A 12,985-nucleotide genomic window follows, 5' to 3' on the forward strand; every position below is an offset into this window, starting at 1 on the left:
GGTCCCAGCGACCCCAGACCCTCGGCGCGGCCGGGGGCGGGGGCGGGGGCAGGAGGTCCCAGCGACCCCAGACCCTCGGCGCGGCCGGGGGCGGGGGCGGGGGCAGGAGGTCCCAGCGACCCCAGACCCTCTGCGCGGCCGGGGTGCCGGGGGCGGCCCCAGCCCCGCGGGGCGCACGTGCGCGGCTCGCGGCCCCCGCACAGCCGCGGACGCCCGGCGGCCGCTCTTGAAGGCCTCACCCACGAACGCGGGCGGCGCGGCGGGCGCAGACCCCACGCCCCCTCGCCCGTCCCGCGCCCCGCCGCGCCGCCCGCGAGCGACGAACCCCCGCCCGCCCACGCGCCGGCGCGCACAGGCCCCCAAGCCTGCAGGCCAGACACGACCCCCAGCTTGTCCCCGCGAGACCCCCGCACGCCTCCTACCCGCCGGCCCGGAGGAAATCCGCCCCCGAACACCCGCGAACGCCGGCACCGACCCCGGGCCTCCGTGGGCGGACGCGCAGGCCCAGGGACCACGTGACCCGCCCCAGCGCCCCCAGACTCGCGGCCGCCCCGCCCCCGGCCCGCCCGCGCCCCCGGCCCGCACGCCTCCCTGCCCCACGGGCCGCGGGCGGTGTCCCTGGGTCCGCGGGATCCGGGCGGGGAGGCTGCGGGGCCGGGGGCGCGCGCAGAGACGCCCACACTCGCCTGTCTCTGGGCGCCGAAGGACAAAGAAGGGGCGCAACCCGAAAGCGTCAGGGGCCGTGCGAGGGGAGTACGCGTGCGCGAGTGGAAGACGCGTTTATTTTTTTTTTCTTTTTTCTTTCTTTTTTTAAAATCAGCTTAAAGACAGGAAGTCGCCTTTGAACTACATTTCCCAGAAGGCTCCGCGGCACGTAGGTGTCCCTACGTCTGGGGGGCGGGGCCGTCTGGAGACGCCTCCGCGACCCCTCCCGGGAGCGAGCAGAGTGAGCGCGCTCTGGGAGAAACGTGCAGGATTAGGATTTCTCTCTCTTTTTTTTTTTTTAAAGATTTTTTCTTTATTTATCTGAGAGAGATCACAAGTAGGCAGAGAGGCAGAGAGAGAGAGGAGGAAGCAGGCTCCCTGCGGAGCAGAGAGCCCGATGCGGGACTCGATCCCGGGACCCTGAGATCATGACCTGAGCTGAAGGCAGAGGCTTTACCCACTGAGCCACCCAGGAGCCCCAAGGATTAGGATTTCAAAAGACCAGGAATACAAATTCATCAATATGTTAAAGAAAGGGGGAAAAAAAAAAAAGACAACTGGCTTAAGATTTCAACTGAGGAAATAAAAAGATATATGAGTACATTTACCCTAAGTTGCTAGGAATTAACAGAAAAGTTAAGATGATCCATAATTCGAGAGCTGTGGGGGAAAGTTATAAACAAGTCACTACCTCATTGTAAGGGCTTACTTAGCCAAAGGGATCCGTTTTGTTGTTTATGCAATAAACTTAGATTGACTCTGCTCCTCCCAGAGGAACTTTCTTGCAAAGCCCAGATACAAGGGCGGGTCAGGCCAGGTGGAGACGTCCAACCAGTGGGGCGCACATACTGTCTCCCAAGCTACCAAGGAGAGTGGGCCCCGCCTTATGCCAATTCTGACCAAGGTCATAGGCCAGTTCAAATATCTACTTGGGTAAATTGAAATCCATTGGCCGCCCGTGTGTGACCTAGCATGACTGTGCAGTTTTCTCTGTGTGTTGCCATCTCATGGGCCACCTCTGTGTGGCCAGGCTCAACCAGCTCTATAAAAGTTGGTCAGTGAGGCTGGGAGGGGTCGCCTCTTTGTGAGAGACGGCCCCGACGGGTAGGTTTGATTCTCGATGCTTGGCACGAAATAAAGCTTTGCTTGACCTTCGCTTTGTATCAGTCTCGCTCCTTTGATAGGAGCGGACTGATAGGGGTACCTATCATTGGGGGCTCATCTGGGATCAAACCACAAGAACTGAGCCAGCATTAGAATTTCTGGGGAAAGGGTGCCTGGGTGGCTCAGTGGGTTAAGCTGCTGCCTTCGGCTCGGGTCATGATCTCAGGGTCCTGGGATCGAGTCCCACATCGGGCTCTCTGCTCAGCAGGAAGCCTGCTTCCTCCTCTCTCTCTCTCTGCCTGCCTCTCTGCCTACTTGTGATCTCTCTGTGTCAAATAAATAAATAAAATCTTAAAAAAAAAAAAAAAAAAAGAATTTCTGGGGAAAGCCTCCGGAGGTAAGATCTGAGGATCCTGTCTGTCTGTCTGGATGTGGAGCTCCAGGGTATAGCCCAGTGGGGAGAAGCTGGACGCAGCCATGCTCCCCAGGGGTGGAATGGATGCATGCGGGGACGCCCCATTCCAACACTGGTAGATCGTTAGGGGGTTCGAGTCCCTCTAGGCAGTCAGGAGATCAAGAAAGTCCCCATCGGTGGCAGGTTCTGGGTAAGGACCACTGGGCCGGTGGTTGGCTATGTCTTGTCATTTTGTTGTCTGTTCTGTTGTTTGTTGTGTTTGCAGGGGACCGAGAAAGCCCCCACCAGCAGCAGGCTCTGGATGAGGATCGCTAGGTCTGCGGTTGTCTTTGTCTTGCCTTTTTGTTGTCTGTTGTGTTGTTGATTGTGTTTGGAGAAATGGGGCAAGTGGGGAGTAAGGGACCTGTGACACCCCTAAGTCTTGTTCTCCAGCCTTTCAAGAATTTTCAAGGTAAAGCCACCCAGTCGGGTGACAAGGTTTACCCAGGAAAACTAAAAACACTCTGCCAATTAGAGTGGCCCACTTTCTGCACAGGGTGGTCACCAGAAGGAACATTTGCCTTGGCTCAGATCTACTCTACCCCGAGTAAGTCTCCATCGAGACCAAATACCGTACGTCGTGGCCTGGTGGTATCTGATAGAAGAGCCACCGTCATGGCTCAAGTCCCACCTTCCCCTGCTAACGAAACCATCTCTCTCCCTCTAAGGCAGTTTGGATCACCATAATCAGAACAGAGAGATGAGGGGGAACCAGGAAAGAAGACCATCCTACCCCCATCAGATGTGAAGGATGTGGAATTCCCCCCCTTATCTGTCCCCTAAACCTGACTCTTGGTCCCAAGACGCCCTTACCAGTTCACCTCATACGCGGTCAGGGTCCACCTATGGGACCACCAAGCAGAAAGACCGCCCTGATCCTTCCCTGTCCTCTATCCCCCTCTGCCTCCCTCTAACTCACTGGTTACATCGGCGCCGATGCTGCCTCTCTGTGAGGTTGCTCTACCGGTGGGAGAGGGCGCCCCCACCTAACCTCTATCCCTTTCTCCTCTTCTGACATCTGTAACTGGAGGGCCCAACACAAATGCTTTTCTGTCCACTCTCAGGATTTAACTGGTCTCCTGGAAACTGTCTTTCTTACCCACCAGTCCTCCTGGGTGGATATTCAACCACTCCTTATGGCTCTCTTTAACACAGAAGAGAGGGATGGCAACACGTGAGAATCCCATAAGGTGATAAGCGAGAGACCTGGCAGGGACCTCGATCCCCGACTCCTGCCCGAGGGAACCCCCGACTGGGATCCATACTCCAATGAAGGTGAGGAGAGCCTACGCTTCTACCGCCAGGCTCTGCTGGGAGGCCTCCATGCAGTGTAAGGAGACCCATAAACCTATCTAAAAAAATTAGTGTGGTGACTCAAGGTAAGAATGAGTCTCCGAGAGCTTTCCTAGAAAGGCTTATTGGAGCCTATAAAATGTATAGCCCGACCGACCCTGAGGCACCTGAAAATCAGAGGGCAGTGAATCTTGCTTTTGCCAATCAGTCAGCCCCAACTAGAAGGAGGAAACTTCAGAAAATTGAAGGATTTGAAGGGAAGAATCTGACTGAGTTGGTGGGAATAGCAGAAAAGCTGTTTAACAACAAGACTGCACAAGAGGGGCGCCTGGGTGGCTCAGTGGGTTAAGCCACTGCCTTCGGCTCAGGTCATGATCTCAGGGTCCTGGGATCGAGTCCCGCATCGGGCTCTCTGCTCAGCAGAGAGCCTGCTTCCCTCTCTCTCTCTCTGGCTGCCTCTCCGTCTACTTGTGATTTCTCTCTGTCAAATTAATAAATAAAATCTTTAAAAAAAAAAAAAAAAAGACTGCACAAGAGGATGGAAAACAGACAAAAAAAACTGGTTACGGTTTTGGCATTGCGTGAGGCGGGGAGGAGACGGGGAAAGAGCGCAACGGAAGGGGAAAGGCAGGTAGAGGTGGTCCGTGCGAGGAAAAGCCTGAGCACAGAGAAGACAGGCGGGAAGACGCAGATTCAGACCAGTGCGCTCACTGTGAGGGAAACAGACGCTGGGCCAGGGAGTGCCCCGAACGGCAGACGGCAATGCCGGCCCCCAGAGACCGAAGGGGCCGTGGTTCAGAGCCCTCCCCGGACCTCGGGTAAAAACTGAAGCGGAGGGGAAATCAAGTGATTTTTTGGTGGACACTAGAGCCCAATTTTCATCATTACTTAAGCCTATAGGAAAACTAGCTGGAGAGGAAGTCTGGGTACAAGGGGTGAATGGCACAGAAAGACATAAATGCTCAACAGAAAGGACTTTAAATTTGGCCTTGGGAGTAGTCAAGCATCGATTCTTGGTCCTCCCCTAATGCCCTGTATAACCTCTTGGGAAGAGATCTCCTCCACAACTTACAAGCTGGCATTCAGTTCTTGGAAGGAAACACGACCGTAACCTTGAGACAACCCACTGTGCAGATGTTTGTGGCAGCAGTAGATGGATACCTTCTTTACCAGCCAGTCTCAGAACCAGAGCAGACAAGAGAAGGGAGCCTTCTCCAAACCCTACAGGTCGAGTTTCCCTTCTGAGCAGAAGGGAAGCCTCCTGGCTTGGCCAAGGGACAGCCTCCAGGGGTGGTGCCACGAAAAGCAACGGCCACGGCTGTTCGCGTCCGGCAGCACCCCCTCCCCTGGGAAGCAAAGGAAGGGATCAGAAAACACATGAACCGCCTCCGCGGAGACGGGATCCTAGTGCCTTGCAAGTCTCCATGGAACACACCTTTGCTGCCGGTCAAAAAAGCCGAGACTGGGGAGTACCAACCCGTTCAGGACTTGTGGGAAATTAATAAACAGGTTGAAGATATCCACCCAATGGGACCTAACCCCTATACCCTCCTCTCCCTCCTGGGCCCCAGAAGAATGGCCTATACCGTCTTCGATCTCAAGGATGCATTTTTCTGCATGTCTTTAGCAAAGGGAGTCTCAGCCCCTCTTTGCTTTTGAGTGGTCCGACCCACAGGAAGGATTCCAAGGCCAGCTCACCTGGACAAGACTTCCCCAGGAATTCAAGGATTCACCCACTATCTTCGACGAGGCCCTACATGAGGATTTGCGTGAGTACAGAACCTCCAACCTGGAGGCACTCTGTTACAGTACGTTGATGACTTGCTAATAGCCGCTGAGGACTATGAGTCATATTTGCGGGGGACGAGAGCTCTCTTACAGACTCTGCAGGAAAAAGGGTATTGGGCGTCAGTGAAGAAAGCGCAGCTCTGTCAGAGCCATGTCAGTTATCTAGGCTTTGATCTCCACGAGGGCATGCGTTCACTGTCTGAGTCCAGGGAACAGGTGATCAGCCGATACCCCCACCCCACCACGTCCCGACAAGTGAGGGAGTTTCTTGGGACGGCGGGCTTCTGTAGGCTGTGGATACCGCGATTTGCGGAGGTTGCCCGACCTCTCTACGAACTGGCAAAAGAGGGCTCGCTATGACAGAGTGGACAGCTGAGGCAGAAGGAGCATCTCGGGAATTACAGACAGCCTCACTGAGTGCCCCAGCACTGGCCACCCCAGATGGTACCAAGCCCTTCTCCTTGTATGTGGATGAAAAGGCAGGGGTGGCCAAAGGAGTTTTGACTCAGACTCTGGGGCCTTGGCAAAGGCCAGTAGCCGATCTTAGCAAGAAGCTAGATCCAGTGGCAGCTGGGTTCCCCCCTTGCCTCCGCATAATTGCTGCCACAGCCCTCCTGGTCAAGGATGCAAGTAAATTGACTTTGGGTCAAAATCTCACCTTAACCACCACCCACACTATCGAGCGCCTTCTCCAGACTCCACCAGACCGCTGCATGATGAACGTCCGAGTGATGGGGTATCAGGCCCTCCTCCTCAACGAACCAAGAGTGACCTTCCGGCCCCCGGCGGTGCTAAATCCAGCCACGCTGCTGCCGGAGGAGCTGGCTGACCACCCACACGACTGCGGGAGGTCCTAACGCAAGGTATAGGGGTTAGGCCCCGTTGGGTGGATGTCTTCAACCCATTTATTAATTTCCCGCAAGTCCTGAACGGGTCGGTACTCCCCAGTCTCGGCCTTTTTGACGGGCAGCAATTCACAGGAATAAGGCCGGACCTCAGAGACATTCCCCTCCCAGATGCAGAGACAACTCTGTTCACAGACGGGAGTAGCTACATGGTCGATAGAAAGGTGTGCAGGGGGCTGCAGTGGTTTCCCCTGAGCAGGAACTCTGGACGGCAGCCCTGCTACACGGAACCTCCGCGCAAAAAGCAGAGCTGATGGCCCTCACCGAGGCACTGCAGATGGCCAAAGGTAAAACCGCCAAGAGTATTTACAAAAATGGGCTAAATTGGACTATGAAGGGGACTGGGCTAAAACTAAAAGAGGAAATTTAATTCTTCCTCGAAGACTAGGTAAGAAGTTAGTAGACCAGATACATCAGGGCACTCATCTGGGGACAGGGAAACTCAAGGAGCTTATAGGCTAGCAGTTCCTAGTCTCTAAATTAGGGCGTGTGGTTCAGGAGGTAGTTGACAGATGTGCTCAATGCCAGGCAGTTAATGCGGGAGGAACTGGAATGGGAAGAGGGAAAAGAGAAAGAGGTAAGGAACCAGGAATTTATTGGGAAATAGATTTTACAGAGATGAAACCCGGGAGATATGGGCACAAGCAGGAGTGGTAGCCAAAAAGCTACGAGAAGAAATAATTCCTAGGTTTGGGCTGCCTCTCGCGATCGGGTCAGACAATGGCCCTTGCATTTGTGAGCTCAGCCTCACAGGCATTGGCCAAGGCTGTGGGCACTAATGGGAAACTACATTGTGCCTACTGGCCCCAGAGTTCCAGGCAAGTTGACAGAATGAACCGGACTCTTCAAGAGACCCTGACAAAGCTAATTCTGGAGACGGGCAGCGGATGGGGGGATCTCCTTCCTTTCGCCCTCCTTAGGGCACGGTGTACACCCTACTTAAACAAGGCGACCCCATTTGAAATAATGTTCGGGAGACATCAACGCCCCCCTCCCCCGCTCTGCCCTAGGCTACAAGAGGTTGCCCTAGCAGAAATGACAGATCAGTCTGTACTCGAGTCACTGCAGGGATTACAGTCTGTCTTAAAAAGAGCCCACACAGGGATCCGAACTGCCCACACTGAGATGGAAACGGAGGTGGAACCACATCCCTACAAACCTGGGAACTTAGTTTGTATATGTCGCTATCAAGTGGGAAACTTGGAGCCTCACTGGAATGGACCATTTACTGTCATCCTGATGGCAATAAAAGTAGAAGGCATCAGGGCCCGGATTCACGCAGGTCACGTCAAACGAGCCGAGGATGAGGACGTCCCCCAGAGATGGAAGCCGCAGGCGATGGACCGCGCTGACCGTGGACTAAAGCTGAGACTCAAAAGACTATGAGTTCATTGCTGCTCGTATTGTTACCTGTCTGTGTAAGAGCTTCTGAGTCACCTCATAAGACAAAAAAGTACAGGTGGGAAATTAGACGAATGGAATTAGGAAAAATAGAAAAGGTTATACAAAGCGGTGAATGGCTAACTCATCAGCCGACTGTGCACTAATGTTACTTTTTGGCCCCTGCATTATAAACGCCCTAATGTCGTTTGTACAAAAGAAAATTAGAGCGATAAAAATGTTAGTCTTACGTGCTCAATATAACCCCTTACAACAGGAGAATATAGAACTGGCTGAAAAGTCAAGGATTTGACTAAATCTCCAAAGAAAAAGGGGGAATGTAAGAGCCTACTTAGCCAGAGGGAGCCATTCTGTTGTTTATGCAGTCAACGTAGATTGACCCTGAGCCCTCCCAGAGGAACTTACTTAAAAGCAAGTCCGGGAAACCAGTCCCAGGGGCGGGTCAGGCCAGGTGGAGACGTCCAACCAATGGGAGGCACATACTGTCTCCAAGGAGACCAAGCTACCCCGCCTTATGCCAATTCTGACCAAGGTGATGGGCCAGTTCAAATATCTACTAAGATAAATTGAAATTCAATTGGCCGCCTGTATGTGACCTAGCAAGACTGTGCAATTTTCTCTGTGTGTTGCCATCTCATGGGCCACCTCTGTGTGGCCAGGCTCAACCACCTCTGTAAGTTAGTCTGTGAGGCTGGGAGGGGTCGCCTCTTTGTAAGAGACCCCCCAACTGGTCGGTTTGATTCTCAATGCTTGGCATAAAATAAAGCTTTGCTTGACCTTCACTTTGTATTAGTGTCACTCCGCTGATCACAGACCCATTATTGGGGGACCTATCACCTTACACAGACAGAGGGGTAGGATGATAAAACAAGAATAACCGCAGACACGTAGAAAGTCCAATGAGAATGCTATGTATACTAAGAAATTCGGAATTCTTGGTGAAACAAATGATTCTCCAGGAATGAATGTGTCAGATTTGACTCAAGAAAGGAGAAACCACTTCATGAGTAAAGATGAAGACAGTTTCAGAGATCCTGTGCCAAAAAGCATCACTGAGTTTCTGGGGAATTCTTTTAAACATCCAGTAATCAGAGAATTCTTACAGGTACAATTTTCAGAGGAAATAGAAGGAAGTTTTCTATTGATTAATCACCAAAAAGACACCAAAATTGACAAATGTATGGTTTGAGAAAGGAGCTCAGACGAAACGGGATTATGATTACCAGTGCAAAAATTATGACTACCCTGAGAAATTATCAACAGAGAGAAGCTGGCAATACCTTAGAAAAATATATTATAATGGAGTGGAAATACAGGAAAATTGATATATTCATTAATATTACCATATCAATAAGTCGAAAGGAAAATATAATCACCTCAATAAAATGAAATGAAATTTTTAAATTTAAAAATACATTCGGTGTGGCACCTGGGTGGCTCAGTGGGTTAAGCCGCTGCCTTCGGCTCAGGTTATGATCTCAGAGTCCTGGAATCGAGTACCGCATCAGGCTCTCTGCTCAGCAGAGAGACTGCTTCCCTCTCTCTCTCTGCCTGCCTCTCCATCTACTTGTGATTTCTCTCTGTCAAATAAATAAATAAAATCTTTAAAAATAATAATAAAATAAAAGTAAAAATACATTTGGGGGGGGCTGCCCAGCAGGGAGTCTGCTTCTGCCCCTGCTTGTGCTGTCTAATGAATAAATAAAATCTTTTTAAAAATTGTCTAACCCTGGGGCGCTTGGGTCTCTCAGTGGGTTAAAGCCTCTGCCTTCAGCTCAGGTCATGATCCTAGAGTCAGTCCTGGGATGGAGCCCCGCATGGGGCTCTCTGCTCTTCGGGGAGCCTGCTTCCCCTTCTCTCTCTCTGCCTACTTGTAATCTGTCTGTCAAATAAATAAATAAAATCTAAAAAGAAATGTTTAACCCTTAGAACATTTTTTAAAATAAAAATTTAAGATTTATTTTGAGAAAGAGAGAGAATGGGCACAAGCAGGGAGCCCAATGTGGGACTGGATCCCAGGATCCCCAGATCATGACCTGAGCAGAAAACAGATCTCAACCAACTAAGCCATGCAGGCACCCCTAAGATTTTATTTTTAACTTCTCTCTACAGCCAACATAAGGCTTGAACTTACAACCCCAAGATCAAGAGTCACATTATTCGGGCACCTGGGTGGCTCAGTGGATTAAGCCTCCACCTTCGACTCAGGTCATGACCTCAGGGTCCTGGGATCGAGTCCTGCATTGGGCTCTCCGCTCAGCAGGGAGCCTGCTTCCTCCTCTCTCTCTCTCTCTCTGCCTGCCTCTCTGGCTGCTTGTGATCTCTGTCAAATAAATAAAATCTTTTTTAAAAATATTTTATTTTGGGGGCGCCTGGGTGGCTCAGTGGTTTGGGCTGCTGCCTTCGGCTCGGGTCATGATCTCAGGGTCCTGGGATCGAGCCCCGCATCGGGCTCTCTGCTCCGCAGGAAGCATGCTTCCTCCTCTCTCTCTCTCTCTGTTTGCCTCTCTGCCTACTTGTGATCTCTGTCTGTCAAATAAATAAATAAAATCTTTTAAAAATATATTTTATTTTTACAGATCACAAGCAGGCAGAGAGGAGGAAGCTGCTGCCTTTAGCTCAGGTCATGATGTCAGGGTCTTCAGACTGAGTCCCACATCGGGCTTCTCATTCAGCGGGGAGCCTGCTTCTCTCTGCCTCTCCCTGCTTGTGCTTTTTCTCTGACAAAGAAATTTAAAAATTTTAAGAAAGATTTTATTTATTTATTTATTTGTCAGACAGAGATCACAAGTAGGCAGAGAGGCAGGGAGGGGAAGCAGTCTCCCCGCTGAGCAAAGAGTCTGAGGTAGGACTCAATCCCAGGACCCTGAGATCATGATCTGACCTGAAAGCAGAGGATTAACCCACTGAGCACCCAGGGGCCCCAAATAAATAAAAGATTTAAAAAAAAAATTCTCTTTCTCCCTCTGCCCCTCCCTGCTTCTTGTGCTCTATCGAATAAATAAAGTCTTTTTTTAAAAAAATTCAACAGTGAGGGATGCCTGGGTGGCTCAGTCAGTTGAGCTGCCGCCTTCAGCTGGGGTCATGATCCCAGGGTCCTGGGATAGAGTCCCACATGGGGCTCCTTGCTCATAAGGAAGCCTGCTTTTCTCTCTCCCTCTGCCCGCCACTCTGCCTACTTGTGCCTTCTCGCTGTCTCTCTCTCTCTCTCTCTCTGACAAATAAATCAATTTTAAAAAATCTTTTAAAAAAATTCAACATTGTATCAGATATATTCCTAAGAAGCTTGTCATTCCTATTGATATGATGAACGTGAGCTTTTTTCCCCCGGTGTATTCTGTTTACTGGCTACTGAATGTGCTATGGACTGAACATCTGCGGCCTTCCCCAGATTGTCTTGTCGAAATCCTAACCCCAGTGTGGCTGTAGTTGGAGATGAGCACCTAGGAAACTTAAGGTTAAATGAGCTTATTTCCATCTTATACACCCAAAATACATCAGTGGCGCAGACACGGGAAAAGTGCTCCAGATAGTTCTGTTTAACACGCGGGACGACGGGAGTCCCCACGCAACAGTCACTGGTCCCCGGAAAATCCCGAATCCACTGAATCCGCGTCCCCCGACGGTCCTGTTCTCTCGGAGCTCTTCCCCGCTCTTCGGGGGCAGCCGCCGGCTCCCGGGCCTGCCATCTGTCACCGTCGGTCCCCCACGAGGGATTCGAGGTCGCAGGGGTCCTCCCCGGCTCCTCCGCCTGCAGAGGGCTGCGTCCCCCGCGGCCCGAGCTCCTACCGCGGCTCGGAGCCCGGCGGGTGCGCGTCCTCCGCCGGCTTTCGTCTGCGCCGTCGCTCCCGCACCGAACCTTGCGGCCGCGCTCCTCCCACTGACCTCGCACCTTCTTTGTCCCGAACCCTCGGAGCACGTGCGCAGCCTCGGGTGCAAGAAAACGTGCTTGGGATCGAGACGTTTTCTTCAAAGTGATCTTCCCCGGGGGCGCCCGCGGGCCCGTCCGTGAAGCGTCCGCCGTGGGCCCGGATCTGGACGCGCGTGTCCGGACGCAGCCCCGCGCCGGGCGCCCTGCTCCGCCCTCGCCCCGCTCGCGACCCGTGGTCTCCGAACGACTCCCCGCGGCCGGCAGCGGGACCTGGGAGCTCACGCGCCGACGCCCGGTCACCGCTCGGAGGCCTTGCTGACTCGCTTCAGTATTTTTCTTTATAAGATCGAGTCTGTCTGTTGGGGGCGGGGGTGCGGGGCGACGCCCGAGCGGATCCGTCCGGGCGGGACCGGAGGCAACGTGGGGCCCGACGGCAGCGCGGCCGAGTCGGCTGAGGCGAGGCCGGCGCCCCCCGCGGTTGTCCTCCGTCGGGGACCCGGGGCCGCCCGCACAGCCGTCGCGCCGCCCCGCAGGTCTTCCGGGGACGGGTCTGGCTTCGGCTGCTCCGGCCTCGGGCGGGACGAGAGTCACGGCCCAGCGCGGGCGGCGCGCGGACAGACTCGGCGGCCGGAAAGCCCGCGCCTCCGCCGCAGGCCTCACGCGGGCGTCGCCTCTCCCGCCGCGGGGCCCGGCCCCTTCCCCGCCAGCCCCCCTCCCCGCGCGCCTGCGGGTGCGCCCCGACGGCCGCCCCGACGGCCGCCCCGACGGCCTCCGGGCCCTGCGGTCTTCCCGAGCCTCCCCTGCGGTCTTCAGGAGGCTCTCGCCGCCCCGCGCCGAGGCCGGGGGACCCCACTTCCAGGCCAGACGTCTGTGCTGACCGCAGCTGCGGCCTGGACGTCGCCCCCAATCGGAGCCTGCGCCGCAGCCCGGACGCTCTCCGGCTTCTGCGGTCGCGGGGCGCGAGACGGAGGGCGCGGGGCGGGTCTGGCAGCACAGTCGCGCCTCCGGAGGGCGCATGCGACGCTGTCTGTCCGTCCGGCGCAGCGTGCGGGGGTGCGCGGGCCTCGGGTTCTCTTCGCGAAGCCGCAGAACCTCCGCAGTCTCTCCGCGCGGACCCTCGAGGCTCCCGCCGCCCCGCCCCGCACGGCCGCCGGGACTTCCCGGGCGAGCGCTCCGGCCGCGACAGCGGGGACTGCGTGGCCTCTTTCGTGTGTGCGTCCGTGCATGTGCGTGCGCGTGCGTCCGCGAGTGCGTGCGCGTGCGTCCGCGTGCGTCCGTGAGTGCGTGCGCGTGCGTCCGGGCATGTGCGCGTGCGTCCGGGGATATGCGCGCGCGTCCGGGCATGTGCGCGTGCGTCCGCGCGTGGGAGGGCCACCGCATTCCGCCGCCGCCAGTCACTGGCCTCTCGGCGGCGGCCGCGGGGAGCGGAGGCGAAGGAGGCGAAGAGGCGCCCCCCCCCCCCCC

The sequence above is a fragment of the Mustela nigripes genome, chromosome 8 (genome assembly GCF_022355385.1).
Source record: "Mustela nigripes isolate SB6536 chromosome 8, MUSNIG.SB6536, whole genome shotgun sequence".
Classification (NCBI taxonomy): Eukaryota; Metazoa; Chordata; class Mammalia; order Carnivora; family Mustelidae; genus Mustela; species Mustela nigripes.